Source organism: Nerophis ophidion, linkage group LG22 (assembly GCF_033978795.1).
Source record: "Nerophis ophidion isolate RoL-2023_Sa linkage group LG22, RoL_Noph_v1.0, whole genome shotgun sequence".
NCBI classification, from domain to species: Eukaryota; Metazoa; Chordata; class Actinopteri; order Syngnathiformes; family Syngnathidae; genus Nerophis; species Nerophis ophidion.
The window spans coordinates 20,029,178-20,044,059 of record NC_084632.1 but is presented as its reverse complement, the minus strand read 5'-3'; the positions used below and the strand labels follow the sequence as shown (position 1 = coordinate 20,044,059).

The following is a 14,882-nucleotide window of genomic DNA, read 5'->3' as shown; positions in this document are numbered from 1 at the left end:
AGAGACAAAACTCAAATAGAATTTGAAAATCCAAGAAAATATTTTAAAGACTTGGTCTTCACTTGTTTAAATAAATTCAATAATTTTTTTTAACTTTGCTTCTTATAACTTTCAGAAAGACAATTTTAGAGAAAAAAGACAAACTTAAAAAGGATTTTAGGATTTTTAAACACATATACCTTTTTACCTTTTAAATTCCTTCCTGTTCTTTCCTGACAATTTAAATCAAGGTTCAAGTTTTTTTTTTATTGTAAAGAATAATTAATAAATTTTGATTTAATTCTTCATTTTAGCTTCTGTTTTTTCTACGAAGAATATTTGTGAAATATTTATTCAAACTTATTATGATTAAAATTTAAAAAAATATATATTCTGGCAAATCTAGAATATTTGTAGAATCAAATTTAAATCTTATTTCAAAGTCTTTTGAATTTCTTTTAAAATTTTTGTTATGGAAAATCTAGAAGAAATAATGATTTGTCTTTGTTTGAAATATAGCTTGGTCCAATTTGTTATATATTCGAACAAACTGCAGATTGGATTTTAACCTATTTAAAACATGTCATCAAAATTTTAAAAATAAATCTTAATCAGGAAAAATTACTAATGATGTTCCATAAATTCATTTTTTACACTTTTTTCAAAAGGATTTGAATTAGATAGTTTTCTCTTCTTTTTTTCGGTTGAATTTTGAATTTTAAAGAGTCGAAATTGAAGGTAAACTGTGTCGAAATTAAATGTTCATTTTTTTCCTGTTTTCTCCTCTTTCAAACCGTTCAATTAAGTGTTGTTGTTTTTTTTTATCATTTATTCTCCACAAAAAAACTTCCGTAAAAGGGAAAAAAACGTACGATGGAATGATGGACAGAAATACCCATTTTTTAAAATAAATATATATAGATTTATTTATCAAAGGTAAATTGAGCAAATTGGCTATATCTGGCAATTTTTTAAAGTGTGTATCAAACTGGTAGCCCTTCGCAATAATCAGTAACCAAGAAGTAGCTCTTGGTTTCAAAAAGGTTGGTGACCCCAGCTTTACATACTGTATATACTCTTATACTATTTGATATTGCACTGGTACTGTATTTGACTACTGTACTTCTTCTTGTACTAATACTTCTACCATAACTATTGTGACTTATTGTGCAATTTAATTGTCTTGTAATTAATGTACATCAGAGCTATTCAATTTTTTGTAATTTTTGTATTTAGTGTTTGGCTCCCACTGTACGCAATATCTGAAGAGCATGGAAAAAAGCATTTCACTGTGGTGTACTCTGCATGCGACCAATAAACTTTGAACCTTGAAGAACTTTCACTTTTAAGTGATTTTGGCGCCGCCAGTGGACCAAAGCGGTAGTGTTTTTGCCAGAAGACCGCATTTCCCATGAGGACTAGCACCTTTAGTGTCAAACTGACATGATGTCCGTTCTAATATTGGCAGAAATATTTACTGGCCATGCTGACGTTGAAAGCAAACACTATCGAGAAATGGTCTTTGATTGCGCTACAAACGTGACGCTACTACCAAGAATGTATCGGGGCGGTTTTGAGGTCTGAAGCAAAAAAAGACAGACGGGAGAGTTTTTTCCAAAAAAGTAGTGTGGTGGTTATTTATTGCTGCCGCGCAAATTTCCCATAGCTAACATTAGCATTGTCATTTTGAACTCGAACTTATAATAATAATAATACCCTACTGTGCAATATTACCCTTCGAGTGCAATACGTCCGACACTGATTGTTACAATCCCTGTTTCCATATGAGTTGGGAAATTGTGTTAGATGTAAAAAAAACGGAATACAATGATTTGCAAATCATTTTCAACCCATATTCAGTTGAATGCACTACAAAGACAAGATATTTGATGTTCAAACTCATAATTAATGATTAACTTAGAATTTCATGGCTGCAAGACGTGCCAAAGTAGTTGGGAAAGGGCATGTTCACCACCGTGTTGGATCACCTTTTCTTTTAAGACTCAATAAACGTTTGGGAACTGAGGAAACTAATTGTTGAAGCTTTGAAAGTGGAATTATTTCCCATTCTTGTCTTATGTAGAGCTTCAGTCGCTCAACAGTCCGGGGTCTCCACTGTTGTATTTTACGCTTCATAATGCGCCACACATTTTCGATGGGAGACAGGTCTGGACTGCAGGCGGGCCAGGAAAGTACCCGCACTCTTTTTTTACAAAGCCACGCTGTTGTAACACGTGCTGAATGTGTCTTGGCATTGTCTTGCTGAAATAAGCAGGGGCGTCCATGAAAAAGACGGCGCTTAGATGGCGGCATATGTTGTTCCAAAACCTGTTTGAACCTTTCAGCATTAATGGTGCCTTCACAGATGTGTAAGTTACCCATGCCTTGGGCACTAATGCACCCCCATACCATCACAGATGCTGGCTTTTGAACTTTGCGTCGATAACAGTCTGGATGGTTCGCTGTTTGACTATTTGCTCACGCAGTTGTGGACAAAGGGGTGTAACTCGCCCCATCCTTTCTTGTGAAAGACAGAGCATTTTTTGGGGAGCTGTTTTTATACCCAATCCTGGCACCCACCTGTTCCCAATTAGCCTGCACACCCGTGGGATGTTCCAAATAAGTGTTTGATGAACATCCTCCAACTTTATCAGTATTTATTGCCACCTTTCCCAACTTCTTTGTCACGTGTTGCTGGCATCAAATTATAAAGTTAATGATTATTTGCAAACAAAAAAAAAGTTTATCAGTTTGAGCGTCAAATATGTTGTCTTTGTAGCATATTCAACTAGATATGGGTTGAAAAGGATTTGCAAATCATTGTATTCTGTTTATATTTACATCTAACACAATACCCCAACTCATATGGAAACGGGGTTTGTATTTACTTACTCCGGTACTCTTGTCTTGTTCTGTATATTGTAAAGTATTTTTTATTTCTATAGTGTTTTGTATATTGTACAGCAGTGGTCCCCAACCACCGGCCCGCTTGGTACCGGTACGCAGAATTTTTTTTTATTCATTTAAAAAAAAAAATCTATACACACATATATATATATATATATATAAATACATATATATATATATGTATTGTTTTTTTTAATTGTATTTTATTTTATTTTTTTATTTATTTTTCAATTAAATCAACATAAAAAACACAGAATACACTTACAATTAGTGCACCAACGCGGGACATTTATCAAGCGTTGACCGGTCCGCAGCTACAAAAATGTTGGGGACCACTGTTGTACAGGATTGCTTATTATTTTTATTGGATAGTAGTCTGTTTATTTCAATTGTTTGTTTTTTCTTTATTATCTCTTCTGTAATTTGTTTTTACCCCTTTTTTGTTCCCACATTGCCCCGACATTCACTCGCTGGCTTGAGCTCAAAAATGAGGGACTTTCGGCCGATGCTCCCTTGACTATGTTCCTGCTAAACCAGTTAAAAACGGGTCAGTATTGATACTGATTGTCCTTTAAGCTCCTTTTTTCTTTTTTTTTTTGTCTCCACAGACAAAACTTTTTGTTTATTTGGTCAGTATCAACATTCAACCTTTTTTGAGCCAAGGCACATTTTTAGCGTTGAAAAAATCTGGAGGCACACCACTTGCAGAAATCATTAAAAAACAAAAGTCAGTTGACAGTAAAAAGTCGTCGTCGCAATTGTTGGATTTGACTTTAAACCATAACCATGCATTACTATAGCTCTTGTCTCAAAGTAGGTGTACTGTCAACACCTGTCACATCACGTTGTGACTTATTTTGAGTTTTTTGCAGTTTTCCTGTTTGTAGTGTTTTACTTGTTGTCTTGCGCTCTTATTTTGGCATCTTTTTCTCTTTTTTTTGGTGTTTTCCTGTAGCAGTTTCATGTCTTCCTTTGAGTGATATTTCCCACATCTACTTTGTTTTAGCAATCAAGAATATTTTGGTTGTTTTTATCCTTCTTAGTGGGGACATTGTTGATTGTCATGTCATGTTCAGATGTACTTTGTGGACGCCATCTTTGCTCAACAGTAAGTCTTTGCTGTCGTCCAGCATTCTGTTTTTGTTTACTTTGTAGCCAGATCAGTTTTTGTTTCATTCTGCATAGCCATCCCTAAGCTTCAATGCCTTTTCTTAAGAGCACTTACCTTTTATTTATTTTTAGTTTAAGCATTAGACACCTATATACCTTCACACTGCCTTCCACTGTTTCCGACATCTACAAAGCAATTAGCTACCGGCTTCAACCTACTGATATGGAAGAGTATTACACAGTTACTCAGCCGAGCTCTAAACAGCACCGACCACTCAACAACAACAGATAATTTGTTATAATAATAATATAATAATAAATAATATAATTTCTGGTTTGCAAAAAACATTTTTAACCCAATTAGGTGAAATTAGATATTCTCCCATGGCACACTACCGCGGCACAGTGGTTGAAAAACACTGAGTTAAGGTACCACCGTGAGAGAATTTAAGTCCCTACCTTTAGTCAAAAGTGATTTATGACCCCCCATAAAACAATGATTTATGACCCCTCAAGGTCAAAGGTCAATGATTTATGAGGGGTCAAGTTCAAAGGTTAATGATTTATGAGGGGTCAAGGTTAAAGGTCAAAGTCAAAGGTCAAAGTCAAAGGTCAGGTTCAAATGTCAAGGTCAAGTGGGTGTGGCTTACCCGGAAGAGGGTGGAGTTAAGACCTGCGGTGGGAGTGGTTAAACCAGGAAGAGGGTGGAGTTTTAAACAGAAAGAGGGCAGAGTTAAGACCTGCGGTGGGAGTGGTTAAACCAGGAAGAGGGTGGAGTTAAGACCTGACAGGGAACAGAGGAGGGTTCAGTTTTTTTAAGAAAGCAATGTCATCTGAGCAGCATGTGACCATATATTTGATAGTTTAAATGTTTACGATCGTTTGAAACAACTTCCAGATTTCGATGTATTGATGGCTGGGAATGTTACGTGTGGAGATGTGGACACGCACGCACTTCACACACACACACACACACACACACACACACACACACACACACACACACACACACACACACACACGCAGAGGAGGGGTACAAAAGGCGGTGTAAGGCTTAGTCATTATTTGGAGCTTTATACGTTAGCGTAAAGACTTTGTTCGATTCGGTCATGATTAGTGAAACGCCTGTTTCGATTTATAAAAATAATAAAACTTACATTGACGCTCCGCAAAAAAGTCGAGTGTTTCTAAATCGTATTCAGTTTTCAGCTAAAAGAAAGAAGAGACGGAAGCCCTTTCTCGATATTTTCATCGTTATCTACCGTGGATTGGGAAGTTTTTGGTGGACACGCACACACGCACACACACGCACACACACACACACTTCACACACACACACACACACGCACACACACACACACACACACACACACACACACACACGCACGCACACACGCACACACACACACACACACACACACACACACACACACACACACACACACACACACACACACACACACACACATTCGTACGCACTGAAACAACTTCCGTACCTCACGAAAACATATTTAAACAGATGGAAAAAACTATCGCAGAACACAGTGTCACGTAGCAACTGGTCTTTACGGTCGTTTGAATCAACAGGTCAGTTTGGGGGACAAAAGGAGGGTTCAGTTTTTACTGACTTCCCATCTGACAGTTTAAATGTTTATGACCGTTTGAATCAACAGGACACGCACGCACACACACACACACGCACGCACACACACACACACACACACACACACATACACACACACACACACGCACACACACACACACACACACACACACACACACACACCATTACCTCTGCTTTACCATGTTATTAGACATTGGTTTAACTCCATTTAAGCATTTAAACGTTAAAAGCATTGCACTTGTACGACGTTGTAATACTTTTTTTTTTTTAACAGCCGATGACGACGAAGTGAAAGACGATGAACTTTGCTTAAACGATCTTACAAAGTTGGAAGATGATTATCGAGGTGTGTTTAAACCTTCAAATTATTTAATATTATGTGTATTCATTATTTAGTTTCATGGAGGATTTGCCGTAAGATCCTAACGCGATCGTTTTAACACAATCGCAGTCTGGTGAGTCAAATAATTCTCATTTTTACAAGAAAAAAAAACATGCGGTATACGATACATATATACATATATTTACTTACAGATTTTCCGTTTACATCTCTTGCTCACTGGTCTCCCTTAACGCTGGAGGGTCCGTCAACGGCCATTCCAGGCAGAGGAGAAGGCTTGATTGCGCCAAAGACTCCAGACATCGAATCCTTGCTCCGTGGGGAAATCATCGAAAACGACGGTGAATGTCCAACAGGCACCCGCTGTAAGTTTTTCTCGTTTTCTGTAAGCTTTTTAAGATTCTCAGGAGCTTTAAAGAGCTCCTCTCATTCCAATGTCTTTCGCTCAAATGAATTTCGCGCCTAAGGGGAATGGGCGGGGACTGATTCCGGAGGTGGGCGGTTGTTTCCGCCAAGCAACCTTCTGGTTGAAATGGAGTGTGGATCAAGATGGATCCCTACTCTATATTCTTTTATTTAACCCAATGTTTTTTAAATACGTGTATAATGCTTTATATCCTATGTGTTGTGAATTCCATCCTACAATATCTTCCAAGGAACCCAAAGAAATGTTACCACACCTCCCGCTTTATTTATTCTATAGATTGCCTGAACTATTTCATAAACTAAATCTTGTCTTGTTTCTGATGCTATGTTTTTTATGCTCATCAATGCACTGTTGGACTGCGAGCACACAACTACTTTCCTTGCTTTGTTTTCCTCTATCCAGTTAACTGCCATATAAATTGCTACCAATTCCCCCGTAAAAACAGATAGTTTATCACTGATTATTTTATTTAATACTATGTTTCCTTGTGGGATAACTGCTACAGCTCTTACCTTTATTTTTTTTTATATAGTTTTTGATGCATCCGTATATATCATATCTCAAACCATTTTTCTATCCGGTAACTATTTAAATTTCTATTCTTTAGTAATTGCATGTTTTCTTTTGGGTTATCAAACATCCACGGTGGTATTGCAGGCATTGGTACTGTAGGACTAACTTTAATATTGTCAATTTTAACTTTATTACATATGTCTCCTATAATCCACCCAAAACTATTCTTTTTTGTTTTCTCTTTTTCTTGGCAGATTGGTAGCACTGGACAAGTCGGATATCCTTGCTTGGATCCTTTTAAAGTTGCCCGATAAACTGCTGAGAGTTGATCTCTCCTCTTGTCCAAAGGTTTTTCGTTCATTTTTACTTGTAATACTGGCACTAGGGTTGATGTAGTAGCTCCACAACATAACCTTAAAGCCTGTGACTGGATCCGGTCTATTTTCCCAAGTCATGTTTTTGAAGCAGATTGGTAAATAATGCATCCGTAATCAATAACAGATGGAATTAAAGTTATAAATATATACATGTATTGTTTTCAACGTTAACCTATCAGCCCCCCAATCATTACCCCTCAAAGCCCTCATTATATTTAACACCTTTTCACTTTTTCCCCTATTTTTTTATTTTCCGGAAGGAACACTCCTGAAGGAATAAATAAAGTACTATCTAATCTAATCAAATCTATTTTGCTGATGTGAGTTGACTAGTTCATATTTTTATCAAACCATATTCCTAAATATTTAAATACTTGTACCTCTTCTATATTTTCACCTTAGAGTTTTTATTTGGAGCTTGTTTGGTACTTTTGTCTTTGTAAAATGTATGACTTTTGTCTTTCCAACAGAGAATCTTCAACCTCAAGCCGTTCCCCAGTCTTGAACATTATTTACCACTTTGTTAGTTTTTTGATTATTTCTTTTGACTCTAAATAATATACTAGTCTTTCATTAATCTTTTTTTTTTTTTCCATTACTTTTCCCCAAATTTATAATTTCCTGCCTCTTCCGGGTCTTACCCTGACTTGCATATTGGAATTGTTACCGCTAATTTTCCCCTCTGCCGGTCATTCTCCTTCTTCATATATCCTGTCATATCATTTCAAGACCACTTCTTTGACGATGCTACCTAAGTTTTTGATCATTTGATAACCCGCTAGGTCTTTCCCCGGTGACGTATTTTTAACCTTTTTCAAAATTCGAACCATTTCATTCAAAGAAAATGTCATATCCATAGTGTTGGTAAAGCTATTATCGTTGTCTTCCATCATTTCCCCAATATTTAAACTCATTGTTTTTTCTCTCTTTTGTTTTTCCACATTTCTCAAATTATCATTACTGTGCACTTTAACACATTTTTTTTGCTAAAGGTTCTGCTGTTTCTTTACCCGTGACTACATCTTCTTTAATAAATGTGGCACATCATCCTCTTTACCCTTCATTCCTATCTTTACGAATCGTTATATATCCTTTTATTATAAAGTTAAATTTTGGCTTCAGCCCTGTTTCTTGAATACAAATTATACATGGTTTAGTTTTCATATTTTTAATATATCCCTTTAATTCATGTTCGGTTGCTATCAAACTTCTGGCATTCCACCGGACCATTAACAGGGTGTTGGAATGTGGTAACATGACTCCGTCACGTCTACTCTCCGTAGTACAGCTTGCACCCGGTACCAAGATAGTTCTTTCAACAACTTTGATGCTGCTTTGACAATTATTTTGATCTTCTCAGTCTTATTTTTACTTTCATTTTGTATCAAAGCTGAGTTGTGCTCTCTGGTTTATTTTGCAAATGAACCGACAGAACATGATCATGTACAAGACTCGCCTACCCACAATGCACTGCAACCCAACGCTCCTGGTCGGATGTTTTTTTCGGGGTTCATGGAGAGATGCGGTAAAGAGTGGTAGCCAAGACACTTGGTCACACACGGTCACACACGGTCACACACGGTCACACACGGTCACACACGGTCACACTCGGCAATTATTTTGACCTGGGGAGCAGATATAGAGGAAAAAATGTGTCTGGGGGGCCGGGATATCTGATTTTCAGGTACAAAAAACTTCACAATGACACAAAATAAACACAACAGTTAAACCTCACACTAAAAACAAGACATTGACTTGTACGTTCAAAAGACAGAATAGAACAAGTCAAGACATGCAATGCCATCTACAAAATGTTATGTAAATGTTAGTCATTACACACGCGGCTATGGTTTTGATGTATTTGTTACAGACGTTTACGTCAAGTAACATCACATGGTTCCATTTGCACCTTTCAACAAATCTGAAAAGGAATATTAAGAAGTAAAACTTATATTTAATCCTACCTCTTCTCCGAGCACACGGTGACCGTACATACGGGTCGAAAAATGTTGACCTAATTCAGCATTTCTCAAAGTGTGGGGAATAGAGACATGACAGGTGGGGCTCGAGGAAAGGGAGGAAATTTTTTATTTTTGATTTTTTTTTTACTATGCTTTCATTTTCTATACACACTGTAAATCACTTTGTGATTCTGTCTGTGAAATCCGCCGTATAAATAAATGTAAATTACTTATTTTTCCTGTAGGCTTTAAATTTCTCGGCAGGAGCGAAAGTTTGACAGACATAGCAACAGTAACTTTTGCAGGCGGGGCTAAGAGGAACAAACTTTCGCGCGGATGGGTAGCAGGCTAATGTGCGAACCACAATTACACAAAATGGATACATTTGCAACTCGCACCTCAAAGGTCTGCGGAGAAACAAAAATATGACGGGTCTAATCAACCAAAAAGTCAACCTAAAAGAAAATATGGCGAAGGGTATCTTGCTCTTGGATTCACGGCAGCGGAGGTGGGGGCAGAGGAGAGACCCCTGTGTGTTCTTTGTCTAAAACGGCTAGCAGCAGACAGCCTGAGACCCAACAAAGCAAAGAGACAACTCGAGACCACACATGATGTCCAATAAATTGTTTTGTTGGGGCGATGGGGGTAGGTGGGCCTTGAGTCTAAAGTGCTGATGACAGAAAAAAAAAAAAGTTTGAGAAGCCCTGACCTAATTGTACGGATCTCACTTTAAACGGCAAACCGATCATTTAAATGTTTTCACTTTGAATATGAAACGAGGAGTACAATGTACAATATTATCAATTATTTCACAAGGACATGTTTTAAGGATATTGTACAGTATCATTAAATCTAAAATGAATGTGATCACTTTCAGGATCATTTTATTTTTAGCCAGTAAACAACTGTTATGTACTTTTGAATCGGGTTTTCAAAAAAAAAAAAAGGGAGGGACAATCAAGGATCAACAATGGCACGACTTTCACTAACTTGCGTGAGGTCAAAAGACAAGAGATTTTAGACCAATGCTGCTTTGGATCTGTTCCTGCTAAACTAGTAAGTGACTTTCAATGCTCAAATCAGAATAATAATATTAATTTTAGCTACTGGAAATTTGTGTGGTAGCAATAAATACCCACCAGCGCGATACTTTGCAGTTCCACACTGACCAACCACGCAACAAACTCAAAAGAACTGTACAAGGAAAAAACAATGCAGTGACTTCAAACTGCAAATATAAGGTTTGAGTAAAATATGTAGGTTGGTGTGAATGTTGTCCGTCTATGTTGACCCTGCAATGAGGGGGCGACTTGTCCAGGGTGTACACCTCCTTCCACCCGATTGTAGCTGAGATAGGCGCCAGCGACCCCCACGTCCCCAAAAGGGAATAAGTGGTAGAAAACGAATGTAGGTTCCTACTGTGGAAAGTTCAGTAATACAGAATCATTGTGGCATTATCGTGTCAGTTGGACGCTATATGCGCTAGTCCTCATGGTAAATGTGGTTTTCCTTTTGGGAAAACGCCATCGCTTTGGTTCACAGGTGCGGCCAATTAAAACCAAAACTGAAAATTCTTAAGTGGGGCTTTAAGTAGAGTTTATAAATCTTGTATCTGTGCCACATATAGCCTTATTTCAGTGTCAACAGTCTCCAGCTTACTTGCTACACATGTTTTGGCTCTGCCCATCCCTGTGCAGTTATTGGACCGACATTTTTAATACTTTGTCTGTTGTTGTAATTACCTACTAGGCCTTCTTTGCCTTTATTTGTTGTTGTATTTTTATGTTAGCAATTGGGACTTTTTGAATGAAATTGTCTGTGGCTCCATGTTAACGAAGTTGCCTGTACTATTTGACTGATGCATTTTATTGATTGATTTATTATTTTTCTTTCTTTTTCGTTTTGTCTCCTCAGAAAAAAAATTTGGTAACTTTGTTTGTTTTATAACTTGTGCCAGGATAGCAGTAATTGCACAAAGGCATTCTTCTTCTTTTAGTTTTCTGACAGCACGTAGGCGTTCGCATCAACTTTCGTCTTTTTAACAAATGGGTAAAGGGGGAATGATGTATGCCGTAAAACTAGTTGGCACATTTAATATTTAATAATAATGAATATTGTAAAATTCTATAATTTTTGTTATTTAAAGGGGAAAACCCGATTCAAAAGTACATAACAGTTGTTTACTGGCTAAAAATAAAATGATCCTGAAAGTGATCACATTCATTTTAGATTTAATGATACTGTACAATATCCTTAAAACATGTCCTTGTGAAATAATTGATAATATTGTACATTGTACTCCTCGTTTCATATTCAAAGTGAAAACATTTAAATGATCGGTTTGCCGTTTAAAGTGAGATCCGTACAATTAGGTCAGGGCTTCTCAAACTTTTTTTTTTTTCTGTCATCAGCACTTTAGACTCAAGGCCCACCTACCCCCATCGCCCCAACAAAACAATTTATTGGACATCATGTGTGGTCTCGAGTTGTCTCTTTGCTTTGTTGGGTCTCAGGCTGTCTGCTGCTAGCCGTTTTAGACAAAGAACACACAGGGGTCTCTCCTCTGCCCCCACCTCCGCTGCCGTGAATCCAAGAGCAAGATACCCTTCGCCATATTTTCTTTTAGGTTGACTTTTTGGTTGATTAGACCCGTCATATTTTTGTTTCTCCGCAGACCTTTGAGGTGCGAGTTGCAAATGTATCCATTTTGTGTAATTGTGGTTCGCACATTAGCCTGCTACCCATCCGCGCGAAAGTTTGTTCCTCTTAGCCCCGCCTGCAAAAGTTACTGTTGCTATGTCTGTCAAACTTTCGCTCCTGCCGAGAAATTTAAAGCCTACAGGAAAAATAAGTAATTTACATTTATTTATACGGCGGATTTCACAGACAGAATCACAAAGTGATTTACAGTGTGTATAGAAAATGAAAGCATAGTAAAAAAAAAATCAAAAATAAAAAATTTCCTCCCTTTCCTCGAGCCCCACCTGTCATGTCTCTATTCCCCACACTTTGAGAAATGCTGAATTAGGTCAACATTTTTCGACCCGTATGTACGGTCACCGTGTGCTCGGAGAAGAGGTAGGATTAAATATAAGTTTTACTTCTTAATATTCCTTTTCAGATTTGTTGAAAGGTGCAAATGGAACCATGTGATGTTACTTGACGTAAACGTCTGTAACAAATACATCAAAACCATAGCCGCGTGTGTAATGACTAACATTTACATAACATTTTGTAGATGGCATTGCATGTCTTGACTTGTTCTATTCTGTCTTTTGAACGTACAAGTCAATGTCTTGTTTTTAGTGTGAGGTTTAACTGTTGTGTTTATTTTGTGTCATTGTGAAGTTTTTTGTACCTGAAAATCAGATATCCCGGCCCCCCAGACACATTTTTTCCTCTATATCTGCTCCCCAGGTCAAAATAATTGCCGAGTGTGACCGTGTGTGACCGTGTGTGACCGTGTGTGACCGTGTGTGACCGTGTGTGACCAAGTGTCTTGGCTACCACTCTTTACCGCATCTCTCCATGAACCCCGAAAAAAACATCCGACCAGGAGCGTTGGGTTGCAGTGCATTGTGGGTAGGCGAGTCTTGTACATGATCATGTTCTGTCGGTTCATTTGCAAAATAAACCAGAGAGCACAACTCAGCTTTGATACAAAATGAAAGTAAAAATAAGACTGAGAAGATCAAAATAATTGTCAAAGCAGCATCAAAGTTGTTGAAAGAACTATCTTGGTACCGGGTGCAAGCTGTACTACGGAGAGTAGACGTGACGGAGTCATGTTACCACATTCCAACACCCTGTTAATGGTCCGGTGGAATGCCAGAAGTTTGATAGCAACCGAACATGAATTAAAGGGATATATTAAAAATATGAAAACTAAACCATGTATAATTTGTATTCAAGAAACAGGGCTGAAGCCAAAATTTAACTTTATAATAAAAGGATATATAACGATTCGTAAAGATAGGAATGAAGGGTAAAGAGGATGATGTGCCACATTTATTAAAGAAGATGTAGTCACGGGTAAAGAAACAGCAGAACCTTTAGCAAAAAAAATGTGTTAAAGTGCACAGTAATGATAATTTGAGAAATGTGGAAAAACAAAAGAGAGAAAAAACAATGAGTTTAAATATTGGGGAAATGATGGAAGACAACGATAATAGCTTTACCAACACTATGGATATGACATTTTCTTTGAATGAAATGGTTCGAATTTTGAAAAAGGTTAAAAATACGTCACCGGGGAAAGACCTAGCGGGTTATCAAATGATCAAAAACTTAGGTAGCATCGTCAAAGAAGTGGTCTTGAAATGATATGACAGGATATATGAAGAAGGAGAATGACCGGCAGAGGGGAAAATTAGCGGTAACAATTCCAATATGCAAGTCAGGGTAAGACCCGGAAGAGGCAGGAAATTATAAATTTGGGGAAAAGTAATGGAAAAAAAAAAAAAGATTAATGAAAGACTAGTATATTATTTAGAGTCAAAAGAAATAATCAAAAAACTAACAAAGTGGTAAATAATGTTCAAGACTGGGGAACGGCTTGAGGTTGAAGATTCTCTGTTGGAAAGACAAAAGTCATACATTTTACAAAGACAAAAGTACCAAACAAGCTCCAAATAAAAACTCTAAGGTGAAAATATAGAAGAGGTACAAGTATTTAAATATTTAGGAATATGGTTTGATAAAAATATGAACTAGTCAACTCACATCAGCAAAATAGATTTGATTAGATTAGATAGTACTTTATTTATTCCTTCAGGAGTGTTCCTTCCGGAAAATAAAAAAATAGGGGAAAAAGTGAAAAGGTGTTAAATATAATGAGGGCTTTGAGGGGTAATGATTGGGGGGCTGATAGGTTAACGTTGAAAACAATACATGTATATATTTATAACTTTAATTCCATCTGTTATTGATTACGGATGCATTATTTACCAATCTGCTTCAAAAACATGACTTGGGAAAATAGACCGGATCCAGTCACAGGCTTTAAGGTTATGTTGTGGAGCTACTACATCAACCCTAGTGCCAGTATTACAAGTAAAAATGAACGAAAAACCTTTGGACAAGAGGAGAGATCAACTCTCAGCAGTTTATCGGGCAACTTTAAAAGGATCCAAGCAAGGATATCCGACTTGTCCAGTGCTACCAATCTGCCAAGAAAAAGAGAAAACAAAAAAGAATAGTTTTGGGTGGATTATAGGAGACATATGTAATAAAGTTAAAATTGACAATATTAAAGTTAGTCCTACAGTACCAATGCCTGCAATACCACCGTGGATGTTTGATAACCCAAAAGAAAACATGCAATTACTAAAGAATAGAAATTTAAATAGTTACCGGATAGAAAAATGGTTTGAGATATGATATATACGGATGCATCAAAAACTATATAAAAAAAAATAAAGGTAAGAGCTGTAGCAGTTATCCCACAAGGAAACATAGTATTAAATAAAATATTCAGTGATAAACTATCTGTTTTTACGGGGGAATTGGTAGCAATTTATATGGCAGTTAACTGGATAGAGGAAAACAAAGCAAGGAAAGTAGTTGTGTGCTCGCAGTCCAACAGTGCATTGATGAGCATAAAAAACATAGCATCAGAAACAAGACAAGATTTAGTTTATGAAAT

At 37.0% G+C, this 14,882-nt stretch overlaps 1 protein-coding gene across 2 annotated transcripts in view; it reads right to left on the bottom strand.

Annotated features, from left to right (window-relative positions):
• The window catches only part of comp (cartilage oligomeric matrix protein), a 63,620-nt gene that overhangs the window by 16,439 nt on the left and 32,299 nt on the right, over positions 1-14,882 (bottom strand). The window lies entirely within an intron of this gene.